General features: G+C 37.0%; 1 long non-coding RNA gene and 1 pseudogene across 1 annotated transcript in view; both read right to left on the bottom strand.

Moving 5' to 3' along the window:
* Nucleotides 1-4,886, bottom strand: part of LOC121487200 — a 148,023-nt gene extending 143,137 nt beyond the window's left edge. Inside the window, exon 1 of the long non-coding RNA XR_005986790.1 lies at nucleotides 4,766-4,886. This is a non-coding gene — a long non-coding RNA (uncharacterized LOC121487200). The remainder of the gene's footprint in view (nucleotides 1-4,765) is intronic.
* A 7,623-nt stretch (nucleotides 4,887-12,509) lies between these two features.
* LOC121487196 lies at nucleotides 12,510-13,723 on the bottom strand (annotated as a pseudogene).
* Nucleotides 13,724-20,445: the final 6,722 nt, after the last annotated feature.

The following is a 20,445-nucleotide window of genomic DNA, read 5'->3' on the forward strand; positions in this document are numbered from 1 at the left end:
TTTAAAAAGATGACTAAATCATTTTTGTCCAAAGCAATCCAATTAAATCCACAGATTCCAAAAAAGATAAATTTGATCAAAAGTTTGAAGGACTGGGGCACTGGGTGGCTCAAACCGTTAAGTGTCTGCCTTTGGTTCAGGTCATGATCTTGGGATCCTGGGGTCGAGCCCCATGTGGAGCTTCCTTCTGGGCAGGGAGTCTGCTTCTCCCTTTCCCTCTGACCCTCCCCCCATTTGTGCTCCCTTTTCCTCTCTCTCTCTTTCTCAAATGAATAAATTAAAAATATTTTTTTTAAGTTTGCAGGCTTGACTTCCTCAGTTTTCTTCATGAAGATATTTTTGACTGATGTATTAGTCTTCTAGGGATGCCATAACAAAACACTATGGGCTAAGTGGCTTAAACAATAGAAATTTATTTTCTCACTGTTTTTGAGGCTGGATATCCAAGATCAAGGTGTTAACATGTTTGTTTTTTCCTGAGGCCTCTTTCCTTGGCTTTCAGATAGCACCTTTTTGCTGTGTTCTCAGATAGCTTTTCCTCTATGTGCATGTATCCCTGGTATCTCTCTTCTTATAAGGGCACTAGTCATATTGGATTAGGGTCCCAACATTTACAACATCACGTAACCTTAATTTCCTCCTTAAAGGCCTGATTCCCAAATATAGTCACACTGGGGGTTAAGGATTCAACATTTGAATTTTGAGAGGATACAATTCAGTTCATAGCACTTTTTATCTGGACGATTTAACACATGACAACATATACTGATAGGAATCCCATTTCTTCTTTGCTTTGTTGATAACAGGAGATGTGGGGGGGGGGAGTAAAATACTGCCATAAGTCTAATGTGAAGTTGGAAAATTTGGAACCTTTCATATGGCTGAATATTCACATTGAAATTTTGCTTCAAGTAAGATTGTGAAAACTTTTTTTCCTGTTTGCATACTCTTTTTTTTTAAGTTCTTTTTTTTTTTTTTTAAGTAATCTCTATATCTAATGTGGGACTCAAACTTGTGACCCCAGGATCAAGAGTCACATGCTCTTCTGATTGGCCAGACAGGCACCCTTTTCTTTCCTGTTTTCAACAAAAGAGATATCAAAAAACCCTAGTTACATTAGCTGGGTTACAGTAATTCAGAATGATACAAAAGGGAAGTAATATCAGGTCTGGTGTGGAGTTAAAGCTTTTTCTATTCAGTTTCCAACCCATCTGGAAGAATAATATCTTCCTTCCAAGAGATAATTTTAAAATTTTTAAAGAGATTTTATTTATTTATTTGAGAGAAAGAGAGAGAGAATGAGCATGAGGGATGGAAGGGCAGAGGGAGAAGCAGGCTCCCTGCTGAGCAGGGGACCCAACTCCGGGCTCCATCCCAGTACCCCAGGATCATGACCTGAGCAAAAACAGACCCTTCACCAACTCAGTCACTCAAGCACCAACCCCCAAGAGATAATATTATTTTTAAAATTTAATTAAAATTATTTTTTATAGAAGGATTAGGGAGAGAGGAAGGACAGAGAGAATCTTAAGCAGGTTTCTTGTTCAGAGTGGAGCTGATGTGGGGCTTGATCTGAGAGTCCTGAGATCACAATCTGAGCCAAAGTCAAGATTGGACACTTTACCAACTGAGCCACTCATGTGCAGCTCAAGAGATAATTTTTATATTGGATTGGACATAGAGATAAAATCCTGCTCTGATATGTCTAAAGCGTTGACACTTCCAAAAGAAAGTCCTAGTGTGTTCTCTCCTTGGGTTACCGATAAGCTCTGAATATGGGATCCAGCAGGAATCTGTTTACCCTTCCACTGATTTCTGAAAAGTAAGTAAAGTGCTCCACACAAGAGTGTTGGTGAATGTACTTTGTTATGATAAATGGAAGTGTTGATTATGAGGATTATGGAGAAGCAAAGCCATACACTGCTTGTCACTGGACAGAGGAAGCCAGCCAAGAATCCAGATAGCAAAGGCTCTCAAAGAGGGCAAAAGACACGTCAAACACCCAGGTGATCAAACTGAAAAAATAAATTTTACAGCACAGCATTTGGTTCTTGTATTTGTCGGTTTGAACTGTGTATGCCCTCAAGTTAGAAGAATCCATCAGAGATGACAACAGAGAGGAGCAAATGTGGGCTGGAGCAGTGACCAACTCTTTGTTACAGACTTAGGACTTAGAAAAAGTCTATATATGTGGAATTTGCTTGGAGGGTCTAATAAAGGTGGTCAAATCAGTGCATTCATAGTTGCTATGAGATAAAGACAGGAAATGTTGTTAAACACCCCAGAGTTCTTCAAATCTCACTTTACAGCTGAGCTCTTTCCTTCAAAAATCTTCCATGAATTAAATATATGTATACATAGAAAAACCTAAATTTTATCTCCATCATTTCCTACCAGCTCACTTAGAGAAGTGCTACTGAGCAGTTAGATGGTCCCAAAGCAGGATTTGGAAAGAGAAAGAAGAAAAGCCAGGAAAAAGGACAGCCAAAAGCCAGATAATCACCCAGAACCAACTGTAGATAATTATAATGGTCTTTGACAATGTTGCCTGCAATATTAGGTCTTCTTAAGCCACTTATTAAATGGTATCACAATGATAATATCATTAAGGCATTCCTCAGCAGAAAGCTTTGTAGGTAAAGAATTTTTTCTTTTTCTGTTTCTTTTTATAAATGGAGAACATGGACTTCATATTTTCCCTAAAAGATAAAACATGTGATTCACTTACTATTGTCCTGTTTCTAAAATAACTCTGGTTGAGGGTATAAATAGCATTCTACCCATTGTAATCACAATATTCTTTAAGTAGTCACTTTCAGGTGTAGAATTGCAGATGAGATAGCAGCCAGGGTCACACGGTGGTTTTAGTTTATCCCCTTTATTTATTTATTCATTTATTTTTTTTTAATTTTTATTTATTTATGATAGTCACACAGAAAGAGAGAGAGAGGCAGAGACATAGGCAGAGGGAGAAGCAGGCTCCATGCATCGGGAGCCCGACGTGGGATTCGATCCCAGGTCTCCAGGATCGCGCCCTGGGCCAAAGGCAGGCGCCGAACCGCTGCGCCACCCAGGGATCCCAGTTTATCCCCTTTAACATGCAATTCCAATTGCAAAAAATAAGGAACTCCTAATGGTATGTTCAATAATAGTGGTATGGAAGCACTGCTTCAAGATCAGGCCAGGTTTACAGTAAGAAATTAAATCACTGAAATATTTTATTTTTCATAGGAATTGGGCAAGTAAAAATAATTCACTCTGACTTCTAATTCCACTAAGAATGGCTCTATGTGCCATTCTCTTCTGTTTGAGCAGGAAGTGGAAAGAGGCTGTGAAGACTGTGGAATTTGGGGAGTCTTGTGAATTTCTTAGAGAGTCAATTTTTTTTTATAACAATAGAGTTTGTATCCCATAAAGTTTCATTGTGATATAAAATTAAGGTTATTTGCTACTGATTTTTATAGAGCATTAAATCCTGAAGCCAAATGTCTTTTGACTTCACAACGACATCAGTGGGCATTTGCCAAGTTAAAGAAGATAACCATCATTGTGAATGGATCACAGAATTCCAATCTGAAAGATTATACTTAATATTCTCTTATATTTGAAAAGTGTATAGGAGCAGTAGTTATATATCACCCTTTCCAATCCTGGTATTACTGATTTATGACTTTTTTCTTAATAAGGTTTCCCTAGGGTTTATTAATTTCATTAGCCTTTCAAAGAATCAATTTTTACTTTGTTGATCCTATTATATGTTAGTCTTCTGTCCCTCATTTTTTGCTCTTTTCATTAGTTTTTTCTATTTTTGAGGAGTTTAAGTTGCTATTATTTTACTAACTTATTGAGATGGATCCTTAGATCACTGATTTTCAGTCTTTGTTCTTCCTCATATATGTACTTACGTCTATGTATTTCCCTCTAATGTATGACTTTAGTTAAATTCAACAAATATTTTCATATCATTAAATTCAAAATATTTTCTAACTTCCATTGTGATCTTTTCTTTGATCCAGAGGTTATTTAGAAGCATATTTTGTATTTTCCAAATTTATGGGAATTTTATAGTTATCTTTTTATTATGCCTTGATCTGTGGTCATCCAGTATATTTTGTGTGATGCCATTCTTTTGAAATTTGTTGAGTTGCTTTACGGTTCAGCAATTTTGAAAATTTTCCATGTGTATTTGAAAAGAATGTGTGGCTTGCAGTTGTTGCATATTCAATTACATACATTTTTAACTGGGTTGTTCAAAATTTTTATATCATTTTTTTGGTCTTCTGGTTCTATCAGTTACATAGAGGTATATTTTTTAAATGTTCCAGTGTGAATGTGCATCTGCTTCTTATTTTTTATAATTCCATCAATTTTTGCTTTATACATTTTTAGGCTATATTATTAGGTGATACAAATTTATGTATTATTATAATTATCTGTTAAATTACACCACTTTTCCAAAATATTTCTTTTTGACTTAAAGTATATATATATATTTTTTATCATATTAATGTAGTTCTTACCAGCTTTCTTTTGATTAGTATATTAGTTATTTATTCCTGACTAACAAAGTACCCCTAAAACTTGGTAGCTTAAAACAACCAACATTTATTGCTTCTAATAGTTTAAAGGGAGCCAGGGACATAGAAGAAGCTTAGTGTCTCAGGAGGTTGCAGTCAAGATATCAAGTGGAGCTGCACCTTCATGAGACTTGAATGGGGCTGAAGGCTTGAATGGGGACAACCTACTTCCAAGATGGCTCACTCACATGGCTTTTGACTGCAGGCCTTGGTTTCATATTGGCTGTTGACAGGAAGCTGTGGTTCCTCATCACATGGACTTCTCCAATAGGCTGCCTGAGTGTCCTCATGATTTCGAAGCTGGCTTCCCACAGAGCAAGCAATCTGAGGGAGAGAGGCCAAGGAGGAAGCCACAACAAATTTTATGACCTAGGCTAAATTGCACACTTTCACTTCTGCCACATTCTATTCATTAGAAGTGAGTCATTAAGTGCAACTTATTCTCCAGAAGAGGGGAATTAGGCCTTACCTTTGAAGGGAGTAGTTTCAAAGAATCCAAGGGCCTATTTTAAAACCACACTGTTTAGTATTTGAGTGGTACATTTTTTAAAAAAGATTTTATTTATTTATTCATGAGAGACACAGAGAGAGGCAGAGACACAGGCAGAGGGAGAAGCAGGCTCCATGCAGGGAGTCTGATGTGGGACTCGATCCCAGGACCCCGGGATCACGCCCTGAGCCCAAGGCAGACACTTAACCGCTGAGCCAGCCAGGCATCCCAGTACATTGTTTTTCAGACTTTTAATTCCAGACTTTAGGTTTGGCTATATTTTAGGTTTGGCTCATAATGTTTAGAATACACACATATTTTATGCAACTCTGTCAATCTATGTCTTTTAATTGTAGCAATTAGTCCATTTTTACTTAACGAAATTACGGATAACTTGAATCTAAATTCTATTGTACTGTTATTTGGTCCCACCTGTGTGTGCTCCTTTTTTTCTCTTTTTTTTACCTTTGGATTAAGATGATTTGAAGCAAGGCTTCAGTTCCTGGGAGGACTGGTCTACTTCTGATTCACTATTATACCTAAGGAGCTGTCTTTCAGAATCCCTGCTGCAAAGAGACTCTGAACTCTAATTATTTTCATGTGAGTCAATGGAAAGTTATGCTCACTTCTACCTTTCTCACAGGTACCCTCTTCCAGAACAAGCAGACACTGGTGGGGAAAAGAGGCCCCCACCCTGGGTTTCTTTCTTTTCTGAGATTTTGTCTCTTTAATTATTCACTGTCTTATTGGCTCTACTAAGCTTCCCAACAGAATACTTTAAAAAACTATTTTCTAGTTGTTCATTTGGGAAAGTTAGTTTTCTTAGCTTGCTCTCACTGGAAGTAAGTCATTTAATGCTTGGTGGAGTATTATTATTATTCCCTTTTAATGGTGAGGAAACTGTCCTCAGACAAGCCAAGTTAATTGCTCAAGGTTATATTTAGAAAGTGGCAAGCTTAGAATTTGAACCTGTATCTTTCTGTCACTAAAAATAAAACTCATGCTATAATTTATATTAGCTTAAAGCCATTTTGGCTATTATCCTCCAAGTAGAACACATATAAGAAGATTTAATACTGACAAACATATTTCTCATCAGTTATAAATGTATGTTTTCAAAATCGGAAGTCTATTTTATAGCAGTCTTTAATTAATTTTGCTAAAATATAATTTGACTTTTTGAAGTATGTTGATTTATAGTTTTATAATTCCTTACCAGTACTGACTAGAAATCAAGAGTTTATAAAATGGTACTTTGTCATAAAAGTGTAGTATGACTCAATAAATAGTTATTTAAAAGTGTAAGTAAAAATTGAATCTCAATTTTTGAATTTCTTAACTGCTGTTTCTTCATTCCTTATCTAGGATTCATTTTAAAGAAATTCAGTTTTACTTCAAATATCATTTATCATCCATTAAAATACCTCTGTAAAACAATGAATTACTTTTCATAAAAGCCATATAACTATTAAGTTCCACCATATGTTGCTTGTCTTTCAGGAAAATGACATATTTTGGAAATTTGTATAGATCCCTAAATAGTCAACAAATATGTATTTTATGACATGTATTGTTATCCAGATGATTAAGCTTTAACATACTATTTAAGAGTGAAGTTCTTCTTTCCTTATAAGATATATATGTATTTGAAAAAATAACTTCTCTGCTAATTTTGGCTAAGAAACCTGAATACTTTCTCTAGCAGAGAAGCGAGAATATTTCCATCTGCCTCTGCAGTGATGAGGCTAAATTAAAGTTGAAATCAGTATTTTAGGAAAGGTAAAATAGCAAAGGCTAAAGAGAACATATTTCTTCAACAAAGTAGACTTATGGCCCAAGAACCAGAGTTTCTGAAGTTATTGAACAGTTTTTGCATCAAGTGTGCCCTAGAAGGATGCCTGGGTGGTGTAGCGGTTGAGCATCTGCCTTCAGCTCATGGCATGATCCCAGAGTCCTGGGATCAAGTCCCACATCGGGCTCCCTGCATGGAACCTGCCTATGTCTCTGCCTCTCTCTGTGTGTCTCTCATGAATAAATAAATAAAATATTAAAAAACAAAACAAAAAAAAGAGTGCCCTAAAAAGCATGCGGCCTCTAAATAGACTTGATTTTTTTTCTCATGTGTTGGTGCTATCCAGGAGAAAAGGAAATAAGAAAGAGGGAGGCCTTTTAGGCCAACTGGTAAAAGCTGTAGGATCTGATTTAGAATTTCTAGGTTGGACAGTTTAATCTTACCAGGGTACAGAGACAGGGGATTTGGAGCAAAGTCCCAGATGGCCTTTTGCTACACCTCTGTTACATCTATTAGAACCAAAGCTCTGTGCTTGGTTGTTGGAAAGACATGGCCTCTGAGGCAGTGGGAAAATCTTCACATCAAGGAAGAGGATGGAGGGGTTCGGGGGTTCACTGAAGTCAGTCTAACATGCTCTGGATCAACTGTGTGAAGGCTATAAGTTTGTACAAGTCCTGGAAAGTCAAAATTACATGCTATATTCTTCCTGGTTTCAAATACCAAGTGAACAGGAAGAGGAAAAAGAGGACAAAGGATTTTATGGGAAAGTATCTCAGTAACTGCAAAGATAGTCCTTTTCAATGGAGTTTTTTGTCTCAAAGCTGTAAATTTCTTGGCTTCTAGAAGCTTGAAGTAGCAGAGAAGAGGAAATGCATCAGGGTAAACTGTCTTTTTGGGGGCTGCATAGGCAGATCACATGGGAGCTCACCTTGGACCTAATTGCAATCCTTTGGGAGAGAGTTGGCCTATAGCCATCTTAACTTGATCTTATCCAATAGAGCCAGTGATGAGGCAATGGACCCCATGTGTGGTGACTGCTGGGTTCCTAGGGCCTAAGGGTTAGCTCCCTAGCAGTCAGTCGGATTGTCAGTATTTTATGAATTGCCATTTGTTGTTCGTAGTGGGAGAATCTTGGAGAAACTCAGAAGAAAACTGCCCATGAGAAAAAGAATCAGTATTGGGAATTTGACAGAGGGCAGCAATGTCAGATTACATCTCCTCTAGTCAGTAAAAACTTTATTTTAGCTATCTCTACCTCTACAATTGACTACTATGAAGGGGTTAGGCTGGGTGGGGGAGAAGGAAAGTGTAAAGCTGGGAAATAGAGGTAGGTTATATCCCCTGTCATCCTGTAGGTGTCTTGGCTAGAAGTAGTACTAAACCAGAGGAAGGGAGAAGCTTTAGCTTTAAGTAAAGTATAAAATTGTGATTATAATATTGGACTGGGCATTTAATTACTGCATTAAGACTGACCAGAGGATTTTTTATATTTAAAAGGTATCAGAAAATTACAGGCCATGGCTTAGTGCTCTCTCATGTTGCAAAAGAACAACTAGCTATTAGCCCATCTAGCTACTGTGAAAGGAAGCACTGACGAAAATATAGCTGCTTTATGATCACATCTTTTTGTATTTTGCTCTATCAAATACTGGTTACAGCTCATCCAAATGTCTCAGCCTCTACCACGGTGTGAGAGTCTATGTAACCACATGAAGAACAATTTCCAAATTGCCATGGTTCTTAGTTCACACCTGCTCCTGCAGGTTATCACTTACCCATCTACTCAACCAAGGTGTCCTTGGGTCACATTCAGTTTTCCAGGGTCTCAGTACAGGTTGCTCCTTTTCTATTGTTTGAGTATCCTCTGCACAGTCCATGGCCTGTAGGCCCTGAATGAGGCTCTTACCCACTGCCTTGGAAGACAGGGATCCTGAGTGTAGTAAACTTAAAAGTGGCCTCCCAAAGATATCCACATCCTAAATCCTGGAAACTGCAACCATTACTTTATCTGAAAACAGTCTTTGCAGACCTGATTAGTATGATCAGGTGATTGAGAGGGGAAATTATTTTAGATTATTAGGGTGGGACTTAAACACAATCACATGCATTTTTATGAGAGGAAGAGAGAGAGGCAGATTTGACACAGAAGAGAAGGTGATGTGAAGATGGAGGCAGAGAGGGATTTGAAGATGTTGGCCTTAAAGACTAGAGTGATGCAGACATAAGCCAATGAATGCTAGTAGCCACCAGCAGTTGGAAGAGGCAAGGAACACATCCTACCTAAGAGCCTCCAGAGGAAAAGCTATTCTGCCAACATATCAGTGATACTAATCTCAAACTTCAGGTTTCCAGAACAATTAGAGAATATATTTCTGTTGTTCTAAGCTACTGAATTTGTGGTAATTTGTTACAGTAGCTTTAGAAAGCTAATCCACTGGAAGAGCATTGCTTCCTCCTTCTCTGCAGGTTACAGGTAGACAGTATGGGGCATGCTCCATTCTGGATTCAATTTAGTTATCTGAGCCCCAAATCAGCACTGTTTATGCCCTGACTCTTAGATGGACTTTCATTTCTATCTTAATTCTGGCTGAAGACCAACCAGTCAGGCTCAAGGTGGAAGTGAGGAGAGATGAACAGATGAAAGGAGGCTACTTCTTTGTCTCTATTGCCCTAGTCTGCTCTGTTCTCTTAGGCACCTGCCCCCAGTTCTACTTTATCTTCCAGTAAAACACAAAACAAGACACAACTCTATATAACTCCAGAAGTACATCCCATTAATAGCAACTGGTGCTTGAGGTAAGGCTATCATCTGTCACTTCCCCAAGAAGCATTAAAGTTTGGTCAGATCCAGGCATATCACATGAACCATCTAGGCATATAAAACTTCTTATTCTAGAGCTTGGGGCGTGGTAGGTCTTCAGAAAATGGTGGCATCGGTGGGAGGAAAACTCTAAGAGTTAGTAGGACTAGGTTTTGAATGCCCAATTTTGCCTTTTACCGGAACTGGTATTTTTCCCCATCTGTTGAATGGGGGTAAAATTACTCATTTCAATGAACAGTTTTAAGAATTTAGTGGGCATAGGGCCTGGTACATAGTTGATATTCAATAAATGTAAATTTCCACTCAGCAACCCCTTCACATATTGAATATTCCCTTACTTCTCTACGGCATTTTACATGTAAAGGCTTTACCATATTATTGCAGAACAATGTGGATGTTATTATTAACATTAAAGATAGAAATAATCTTTAAATGGTAATTAACAATCCTATTTATTATACTATGAGTTTATTTAGGACAGGTATTTTTTTCATCTCTATATATTATCTAGCACATAATAGGCTTCAAAAGTGCCTGTTGACTAATTTAATTAAAACACTTTCAGCAGCAGGATTACTTTTCATTAATAGCTCTAATCAAAGATACAAATTAAAATTAGATTCAGATACAAGGTAACATGTTCATATTTCTATGAGAACTGAAGAGAAAGATGTGAACAGTAGCCTAGAACAGACTTAGTCAGAAAAAAAAATAGAACTGGTTAGTTGAGCCAATGTGTAGACCTATGTAAGGTGGGAACAAAGTACTTTAGAAATACCAAGTGATTTTGGTGACCCAGCTCTGACTTATGCTTATTTCATGAAGTGACCTCCAAGGGAAGCTTTAAGACTATTTACTCAATCTTCTACTCAAACCTATTTGAGAAAAAACTCAACCCAGTGAAATCAAAAGTGATTGATAAATGAGGTAATCATTCCTACTTCAAAAGGAATTTTCTCTTTACAAAACTATCAGGTTCATTTGGGGAGGTTCCTTACATTGTTTAAAATATGATTATATTTCCAGAAGCTCTGGAACTTTTGAGCAACACACCCATGGTATAAAATAGAATCACTTTTGATTTATGTTCAATACTCTGCAATTTGGTATAGTTCTCCTAATTCATCCATTCATTCACTTTCCCATTTGTTTTAAAATATGTTAAACAAATTTGATATTTATCAAGCACCCACCATGGGAAGAACCAGTATGACTGCATGGTTGGAGCAGTCTCAATAGCCCAAGTAACTAATGAGGCTAATCTCTCAGTCCACATGGCATCATATGCCATACAGGGAAGCTCACACTATAAGTAAAAAATTTCTGAGTTGGACCCCAGCATTACCAGTTACAATAACTAGTTGTGGTACCATGGAGAAATTACCTACTCTGAGTGTAATTTCTCCATCTACAAAAAGGGATAATTCCTGAGGCTGCCATGGTTCTTGAGATAATAAAGTGTATGATGCTTGATTTTATAGCTGCCATCAAAAATGTTAGTTCCTTCTTTACTTCATCCAGATATCCTTCCCATCTCTATCCCTTCACCTCCTACAACCTACATTTAGCTTTCTCAGACTAGACATACTAAAATCTGCATTTCATCAGAAAGTATTTCAATGGCAAGAAATAGCATCAGTAATAACAATTGCTAATATTTTATTGAGATCTCAGTAACTGCATTACCTCATTTAATTATCATAATAACCCTTTGATTTGAAATGACAGTTAATATTTTTATTTTAGGAAGAGGTTAAAGTAATTTGCCCAAATGAAAATCTCTGTGTTCTCTATCTATTCCCCTACTCACAAACACTGACATAGTCACAAAGAATGAGAAAATGTTTCTACCATGTAGACAGGGTATTGTGACTACTCATAACCAGAATGTGAAAGTGACAGTTGTCTTAAGCATTTTTTTCTGAATTCTACTTTCCCTTTCAGAAACCCCCAGTCTCACAGAGCCTGAAACTTTCATTCTACCCTGAGAGAAACTTCTGAGTAGAATATTAATGTGACCCATCCATTCATATACAAATATTAGTCAATTCCAAAGGAATTTCACACTATAGGTGAAGATTATTTAAAAATGCCTCTGAATTATCGAGGAAAATGAATTTTTTAAAAATTTAAGTAATAAAAAAAAATTTAAGTAATAGACTTTATTTTTCAGAGTTGTTTTAAATTTACAGAAAAATTGCAGGTTCCATATCTCTCTTCTCCTTACCCCCACCCCAGTTTCCCCTAGTATTAACATCTAGCATTGAGGGGTACATTTATTACAACTGATGAATAAATATTGATATATTATTAAATAAAATTCATAGTTTACCTTAGGGTTCACTCTTTGAGTTGTAGAGTTCTATGGATTTTGACAAATGTATAATGTTGTATATCCAATATTACAGCATCACACAGAATAGTTTTACCACTAAAATTCTCCTGAACTCCCACCTATTCATCCCTCTCTTCCCTGGAAACCTGATTCTTTTACTGTATCCATGCTTTTGCCTTTTTTGGTTATCTTATAGTTGGAGTCAAACGGTATGTAGCCTTTTCAGATTTTTTTATTTAGCAATATATATATAACACCTTCATGTATTTTTGTGGTTTCATTTTATTACTGAATAATATTCCATTGTAAAATATACTACAGTTTGTTTATCCATTCACCATTAGCCTTGGTTACCTCAAAATGTTTGGAACTATGAATAAATCTGCTATAAATATTTTCCTACATCAAGTTTTTGCACAGACATGACTTTTCAACTCCTTTGGGTAAATGTTAAGAAGTGAGATTGCTGGGTTATATGGTAAGACTGTGTCTCATTTTATTTTATTTCACACTACAATAGTTAATTTTATTTGTTCAACACTCATATTGCAAGCATTAAACCAAGCATGGGCTTTGATTCTGTAAGCCCAGATTCACATATTTAGGAAGATAAAAGCAAACTGTGATCCATATATATGGGTGAAAAACTAAAGGCTCACAGTTAATCACATCATGGTTTTAAATTTCTACAGCCTAGAAGCCAGATGTCACAGATCTTTTAGGTCCTTCTGGATGTCCCACAAGGTATCTGCACTTTTCTTGAGCTGGGCAACCTCATCATCCTTTAGCTTCCGGTTGATCACACTGGAACACCCCGAGCTTCAGGATACACGGAAGACACAGGAAGACTCTTCTCAATACCATACATGCCCTTCACCATTGTTGACACTGAATAAATCCTGGAGAGATTTTTCAACATGGATTCAATGAGATCAGCCACACTTACTCCAATAGCCCAGTTGGTATATCATTTTAGCTTGATGACTTCATAGGCACTTTCAACCACCATCTTATACACTTCCTTCCAATTTTCACTCTCGTTGTCTGTTCCTATTTCTGGATTCAGTTCTTGAAGAGAAACACCTGCCACATTCATTCCACTCCACACAGCCACACTTGAGTCGCCATGTTCTCCCCAAATCCATCCATGGTAGCTGCTGGGATGAATGCCAAGTTTTTCAGCCATAAAATAGTGAAATCTAGCAGAATCCAGATTACACCCACTTCCAATCGCATGTTGCTTGCGTAATCCACTTAGTTTCCAGGTAACATATGTAAGAATATCCACTGGGTTGGAAACCACAATTATGATACAATTAGGACTGTACTTGACTATCTGAGGAATAATGAATTTGAAGACATTAACATTCCTTTGCACTAGATTGAGGCAGCTCTCTCCATCCTGCTGTCGGACTCCTGCAGTCACCACCACAATCGTAGAATTGGCAGTCACAGAGTAATCTTTATCTGCCACAATTTTAGGCGTCTGAAGAAATAAGCTCCTATGCTATAGATCCATCATTTCTCCTTTGAGTTTATCTTCTAAAACATCTACAAGGGCAAGTTCATCAGCCAGAGACTTTCCCAGAATGCTGATGGCACATGCCATACCAACTTGTCCAACATCCACTACAGTGATCTTATTGTTTGGGATTGCTGCCTCTTCTTCTGCAATTGGTGCAATCAGTATTTCCTTAAGAGTTGCCATTGTACCCAAGACAACTGGCTGTAAGAGTCGCAGGAAGAAGACAATGTTAGCTGCGTGCGTCTCCTCCGGCACCACTGTGTCTCATTTTATATAAAACTGCAAGCTGTCTTCCAAAGTGGCTGTAGCATTTTGTATTCCTGTTACAAATGAGAGTTCCTGTTGCTCCATATCCTTACCAGCACTTGGTATCATCAGCATTTTGCTTTTTAGTTAGTCTAATTGGTATGTAGTGGTATCTCACTGTTTTAATATGCAATTCCCTAATGATATACGATGCTGAGCATCTTTCTATATGCTTAGTTGTCATCTGTATATTTTCTCTGGTAAATTTATGTTCAGATATTCTGCTCATTTTTCTAAATTGGTTTGCTCTTTTCTTATTGTTGAGTTTTAAGAGTTCTTTGTATATTTTGGATACTAGCTTTTTTTTTTTTTAACAGGTATGTGTTTTGCAAATATCTTCTCCTAGTCTATAGCTTGTCTTCTCATTCTCTTCATAGTCTTTGCAGAGCAGAAACCTAATTTTCACCAACTTGTACTTATCAATTTTCTCTTTCATGGATGGTGCTTTTGGTGCTGTATATATATATATATATATATATATATATATATATATATATATGAAGTCATTGATAAATCTAAAGTTACTTAGATTTTTCTCTTGTGTTATCTTCTAGTTGTTTTGTAGTTTTTTTGCATTGCATTTAGGGTTAAGATTCATTTTGAGTTAATTTTTGAGAAGGGTGTAAGGTCTGTATCTAGATTCCTTTTCTTGAATGTGGATGTTCAGTCATTCTCACATCATTGTTGAAGCAACTATCTTTTCGCTACTGAATTGCCTTTGCTCTTTTGTCAAAGATCAGTTCGCTCTAACTGTGTAGGTCTATTTCTGGGCTCTCTCTCTTTTTAAAGATTTATTTATTTGAGAGAGAGAGAGCATGTGTGCAAGTGGGGGGAAGGACAGAGGGAGCAAATCCTCAAGCGGGCTCCCTGCTGAACACGGAGTCCAACCCAGGGCCCCTCCCACAACCCATGAGATCACTAACTACCTGGACCTGAGCCAAAACCCAGAGTTGGATGCTCAACTGACTCTAGGTGCCCCCCTGGGGTCTCTATTCTGTTGCATTGTTCCCTGTGTCTATTCTTTTCATAATACCACAATATCTTAATTATTGTAGCTTTACAGTAACTCTTTAAATTGGGTAGTATCAGTCCCCTGACTTTGCTCTTCAATACTGTGTTGACTATTCTGGATCTTTCGCCTTTCCATTTAACTTCTGAATCAGTCCATATCCAAAAAATAACCTGCTGGGATTCTGCCTGGAATGGCATTTAATCTACATATCAAGTTAGGAAGAACTGGTATTTTAATAATACTGAGTTTTTCTATCTATGAATATGGAATATCTCTCCATTTATTTAGATCTTTGATATCTTTTATTGTTTTTGTGCTTTTCCTCATATAGATCTTGTACATATTTTGTTAGATTTATACCCAAGCATTTCATTTTTGGGAGTGCTAATGTAAATAATATTTACATTTCAAATTCCAAATTGTTCATTGCAGGTATATAGGAAGGCAATTGGCTTTTGTATATTAAACTGGTATCCTGTAATCTTGTTATAATTATTAGATTTGGGATTTTTTTGGGGGGGGTTTTCTACATAGATAGCTGTGTCATCTCTGAACAAAAACAGTTTTATTTCTTTCTTCCCAATATACATGCCTTTCATTTTCTTTCTGACTTATACCAGGCAGTGCTTTCAGTATAATTCTGAATATAAGTAGTAAGAGTGGACATTCTTGCCTTGTGCTTGATCTTAGTGGGAAAGCATCTAGTTTCTTACCACTAAATATGATAAATGCAGGGTTTTTTTTTCAGATGTTCTTTTTCAAAATGAAGGAAAGTGAATTTTAAATAGGCTTTCAGGCATCTGTGAAGGATGTTTTATGGATCAGGGTGACTCTCAAATCATACTTCACTGGACTTCTGTTATATATGAGAATGGTTAGGCAGGTAGAAGAAACATCTCTCTTTTCTCAGATAAACATAAAAAACTTCCAATCTTCTTCAAAATTTCTATTCTTTAGCAAAGGCAGATCCACTGGTTCATAAAATGAGTTCTGTTGCATTAATTCCACGCAAAAGCCTCTAATGAATATTTCCTGACACCTCTCTGCTGCAGAAATACAAAGATAAGCAGGAAAAAAAATCCCAGTACTTTAAGAGCTTACTGTAGAATGGGGATGGGATATATACATTTGTTTCAAGTTCAAGGAAAAATATTTTAGACTTTGGAATAGTACTTACAAAACACTTTTTACTTATTTTTTTATTTTTTTAAAGTTTTAATTTAAATTCCAGTTAGTTAATACACAGTGTAATATTAGTTACAGGTATACAATAAGTGCTTTTTAAAACTTTCTTCTTGGTTACTTCTTAAAGCAATCTGTAGGGTAACTGATATTTTTATTTCCTTCAGATTTGGACTGCTGCAATAAATTTGCTAAACAGATGGTCTTGAATCTGGTCTCTAAGGTTTACGGAAAGACCAAGCAGATTCTTGTTATGAGGCCTGTTGCTATCAGAAAGTTAAAAGCCATATTCAGGAAAAAGGGAGAGAATGAGATTCTGGAGACTAAGGAAAAAGAGTAATTTAAAATATCCTAACTTTAAAAATTGAAAGAAAAAAAAAAACGCTCCAGTTAGGCTTAGGAAGTTTCACATGCTTATAGTCATTTGTTCTAAGAGCACTTTTAAAAATAAATTAACCAGAGTCTTCGAGGTCAGCTGCTGAACTAAAGATTAAAAATAAAATATGATTTTGTTTTGTTTGTTTTTTGAGCAAGGAACTAAATGTGCCTCACATCTTAGAAGCTGTCAGGGGGAAAAATTCCTTGTGAAGAAAAAATGCAAAAAGAAAATATTGGAATAGAGCCTTTCCATAAATTGAATATGTTTGCATTTGTTGAAGTTCATAAGATTTTACAGAGTAACAGATAATTTAGAACTGTTTGTTCTAAGAAAAGAGGAGGTGGTAAGATGTCCTCCAAAAAAAAAAAAAATTCCATATGTTAACATGTGAGTCCTTGGAAAGTTCAAAGTATGTCTTATCATTTCAAAAGCAACCCCACTGGGCAATGGCCTCCCAGGACATAAAAGGAACAGATAGCTCTGAGGAAAAACCAACCAATCAACCAACCAACCAACCAACCAGATACCAATGCCAGTGCTGAAATGTTTGTTTTTAAATAAACAGACCAAAAGTTAACAACAACAATGACAAAAACCTAGGCATTTGAATATTTTCTTCTCAACAGGGACTAGAAGTGGGTACACTTCTAGTGGGGGCGTTTATAAAAATAATCTACATTCTTTAGGAGAAAATTTTCCCAAACCATTTGGTAAAGGAAAGATAACCAGAGTGAATGCAAGAGTCAAGAAAACTAGACTTAGTACAGATTATATCAAATATTATACTTTATATTTTTATTTTCCTTGACTTGATTTCTGGGAGTTTTGGGGATCTTTTTCCACTGCTTATTGCAGATAGTCCTTTCCTTGACTTTGTGCATTTTTCACACACACAAACACACACACACACATACACACACATGTGCTTATTGGTATTATGTTGAAGACTTGTGTGGGACTTTCTGTAGATATTCAGAACTTATTTCTCCATGGCACTCTGTAAAAGGGGTGTGGCAGGAGTGGCTTCCCCCACCCATTTTACCCACCCCTTTTACCATACATATCCCACTATTTTTCACCTCTTTTCTGGGGAGTGTTATATATCCACTTTCCTATGGGGTACAAGGCAATACCATATTTGCTTACTAACAAATCACATATAATCCATAGCAGAGGCTAGGAGGTAGCAGAGGTAATAAAGAGTAAAGAGGGCCTAAAGAAGGATTTCTCTTAAAAATCTTCTAATGATTAGGAAACAAGCAAGAACCATGGAGAGGGTAAGCTTTGAAAATAGAAACTAAAGGAACAAGACCATTGAGTAGCCATTGGTAGAGGGCATGGTGGAAGTGGAAACTAAACAGGAAAGAGAAGACACTATAAGCCCCACTTCTCTGTGGACATTACAAAGGGTTGGAATTCTTAAAATTCTATTTTGTATATATAGTTTTATGGACTGAATCAGCACATGGTTGACTAAAAGTAAGGATTGTAATTACTAACTAATGATACCAGCTCTCCCTTCTACTAGTGTAGAAGCCGCAGTCTAATTCAGTTCAGGTTGCTATAACTAGATGCTGGAAACTGGGTGGCTTAAACAATAGAACTTTATTTCTCATAATTCTGGAGGCCAGAAGTCTAATATTAGGATGATTTTCTTCTTTAATATACTTTTTATATTGGAGTTCAATTTGCCAACATATAACACCCAGTGCTCATCCCATCAAGTGCCCCCCTCAGTGCCCGTCACCCAGTCACCCCGACCCCCACCCACCTCCCCTTACACTACCCTTTTCATTTCCCAGAGTTAGGAGTATCTCATATTTTGTCACCCTCTCTGATTTTTCTCGCTCATTTTCTCTCCTTTCCCCTATAATCCTTTTCACTATTTTTAATATTCCCTGTATGAGTGAAACCATATAATGCTTGTCCTTCTCCAATTGATTTACTTCCCTCAGCATAATACTATCCAGTTCCATCCACGTCGAGGCAAATGGCGAATATTTGTCGTTTCTAATGGCTGAATAATATTCCATTGTATATATAGACCACATGTTCTTTATCCATTCATCTTTCGATGGACACCAAGGCTCCTTCCACAGTTTGGCTATTGTGGACATTGCTGCTATAAACACTGAGGGGCAGGTGTCCGGGCATTTCACTGTATTTGTATCTTTGGGGTAAATCCCCAGCAGTACGATTGCTGGGTCACAGGGTAGCTCTATTTTTAATTCTTTGAGGAACCTCCACACAGTTTTCCAGAGTGGCTGCACCAGTTCACATTCCCACCAACAGTGAGAGGGTCCCCTTTATCCACATCCTCTCCAACATTTGTTGTTTTCTGTCTTGTTAATTTTCACCATTCTCACTGGTGTGAGGTGGGATCTCATTGTGGTTTTGATTTGCATTTCCCTGATGGCAAGTGATGCGGAACATTTTCTCAAGTGCTTGTTGGCCATGTCTATGTCTTATTTGGTGAAATTTCTGTTCATGTCTTTTTCCCATTTCATGATTGGATTGTTTGTCTCATTGCTGTTGAGTTTAATAAGTTCTTTATAGATCTTCAATACTAGCCCTTTATCTGATATGTCATTTGCAAATATCTTCTCCCATTCTGTAGGTTGTCTTTTAGTTTTGTTGACTGTTTCTTTTGCTGTGAAGAAGCTTTTCAGCTTGATTAACTCCCAATAGTTCATTTTTGCTTTTGTTTCTATTGCCTTCGTGGATGTATCTTGCAAGAAATTGCTGTGGCCAAGTTCATAAAGGGTGTTGCCTGCGTTCTTCTCTAGGATTTTGATGGATTCTTGTCTCACATTGAGATATTTCATCCATTTTGAGTTTATCTTTTTGTATGGTGTAAGAGAATGGTCTGGTTTCATTCGTCTGCATGTGGCTGTCCAATTTTCCCAGCACCATTTATTGAAGAGACTGTCCTTTTTCCAGTGGATAGTCTTTCCTGCATTGTCGAATATTAGTAATCATAGAGTTGAGGGCCCATTTCTGCGTTCTCTATTCTGTCCCATTGGTCTATGTGTCTGTTTTTGTGCCAGGACCACACTGTCTTGATGACCACAGCTTTGTAGTACAACTCGAAATACGGCATTTTGATGCCCCCAGCTCTGGCTTTCTTTTTCAATATTCCCCTGGCTTTTTGGGGTCTTTTCTGATTCCAAACAAATCTTAAGATTATTTGTTCCAACTCTCTGAAGAAAATCCATGGTATTTTGATAGGGATTGCATTAAATGTGTAAATTGCCCTGGGTAACATTGACATTTTCACAATATTAATTCTGCCAATCCATGAGCATGGAATATTTTTCCATCTCTTTGTGTCTTACTCCATTTCTTTCAGAAGCATTCTGTAGCTTTTAGGGAATAGATCCTTTACCTCTTTGGTTAGGTTTATTCCTAGGTATCTTATGCTTTTGGGTGCAATTGTAAATGGGATTGAATTTCTCTTTCTTCAGTCTCATTGTTAGTGTATAGAAATGCCACTGATTTCTGGGCATTGATTTTGTATCCTGCCACACTGCCAAATTGCTGTAGGAGTTCTAGCAATCTTGGGGTAGAGTCTTTTAGGTTTTCTATGTACAGTATTATGTCATCTACAAAGAGGGAGAGTTTGACTTCTTTACCAATCTGAATGCCTTTTATTTCTTTTTGTTGCCTGATTGCTGAGGTTAGGACTTCTAGTAATATGTTGGTTGAATAGCAGTAGTGAGAGTGGACATCCCTGTCGTGCTTTTGGCCATAGGGGAAAGGCTCCCAGTGTTTCCCCATTGAGAATGATATTTGCTGTGGGCTTTTTGTAGATGGCTTTTAAGATGCTGAGGAATGTTCCCTCTATCCCTATACTCTGAAGAGTTTTGATCAGGAATGGATGCTGTATTTTGTCAAATGCTTTCTCTGCATCTATTGAGAGGATCATATGGTCCTTGTTTTTTCTCTTGTTGATGTGATCTATCACACTGATTGCTTTACAAGTGTTGAACCAGCCTTGCATCCTGGGGATAAATCCCACTTGGTCAT

The sequence above is a fragment of the Vulpes lagopus genome, chromosome 3, assembly GCF_018345385.1.
Source record: "Vulpes lagopus strain Blue_001 chromosome 3, ASM1834538v1, whole genome shotgun sequence".
Lineage (NCBI taxonomy): Eukaryota > Metazoa > Chordata > Mammalia > Carnivora > Canidae > Vulpes > Vulpes lagopus.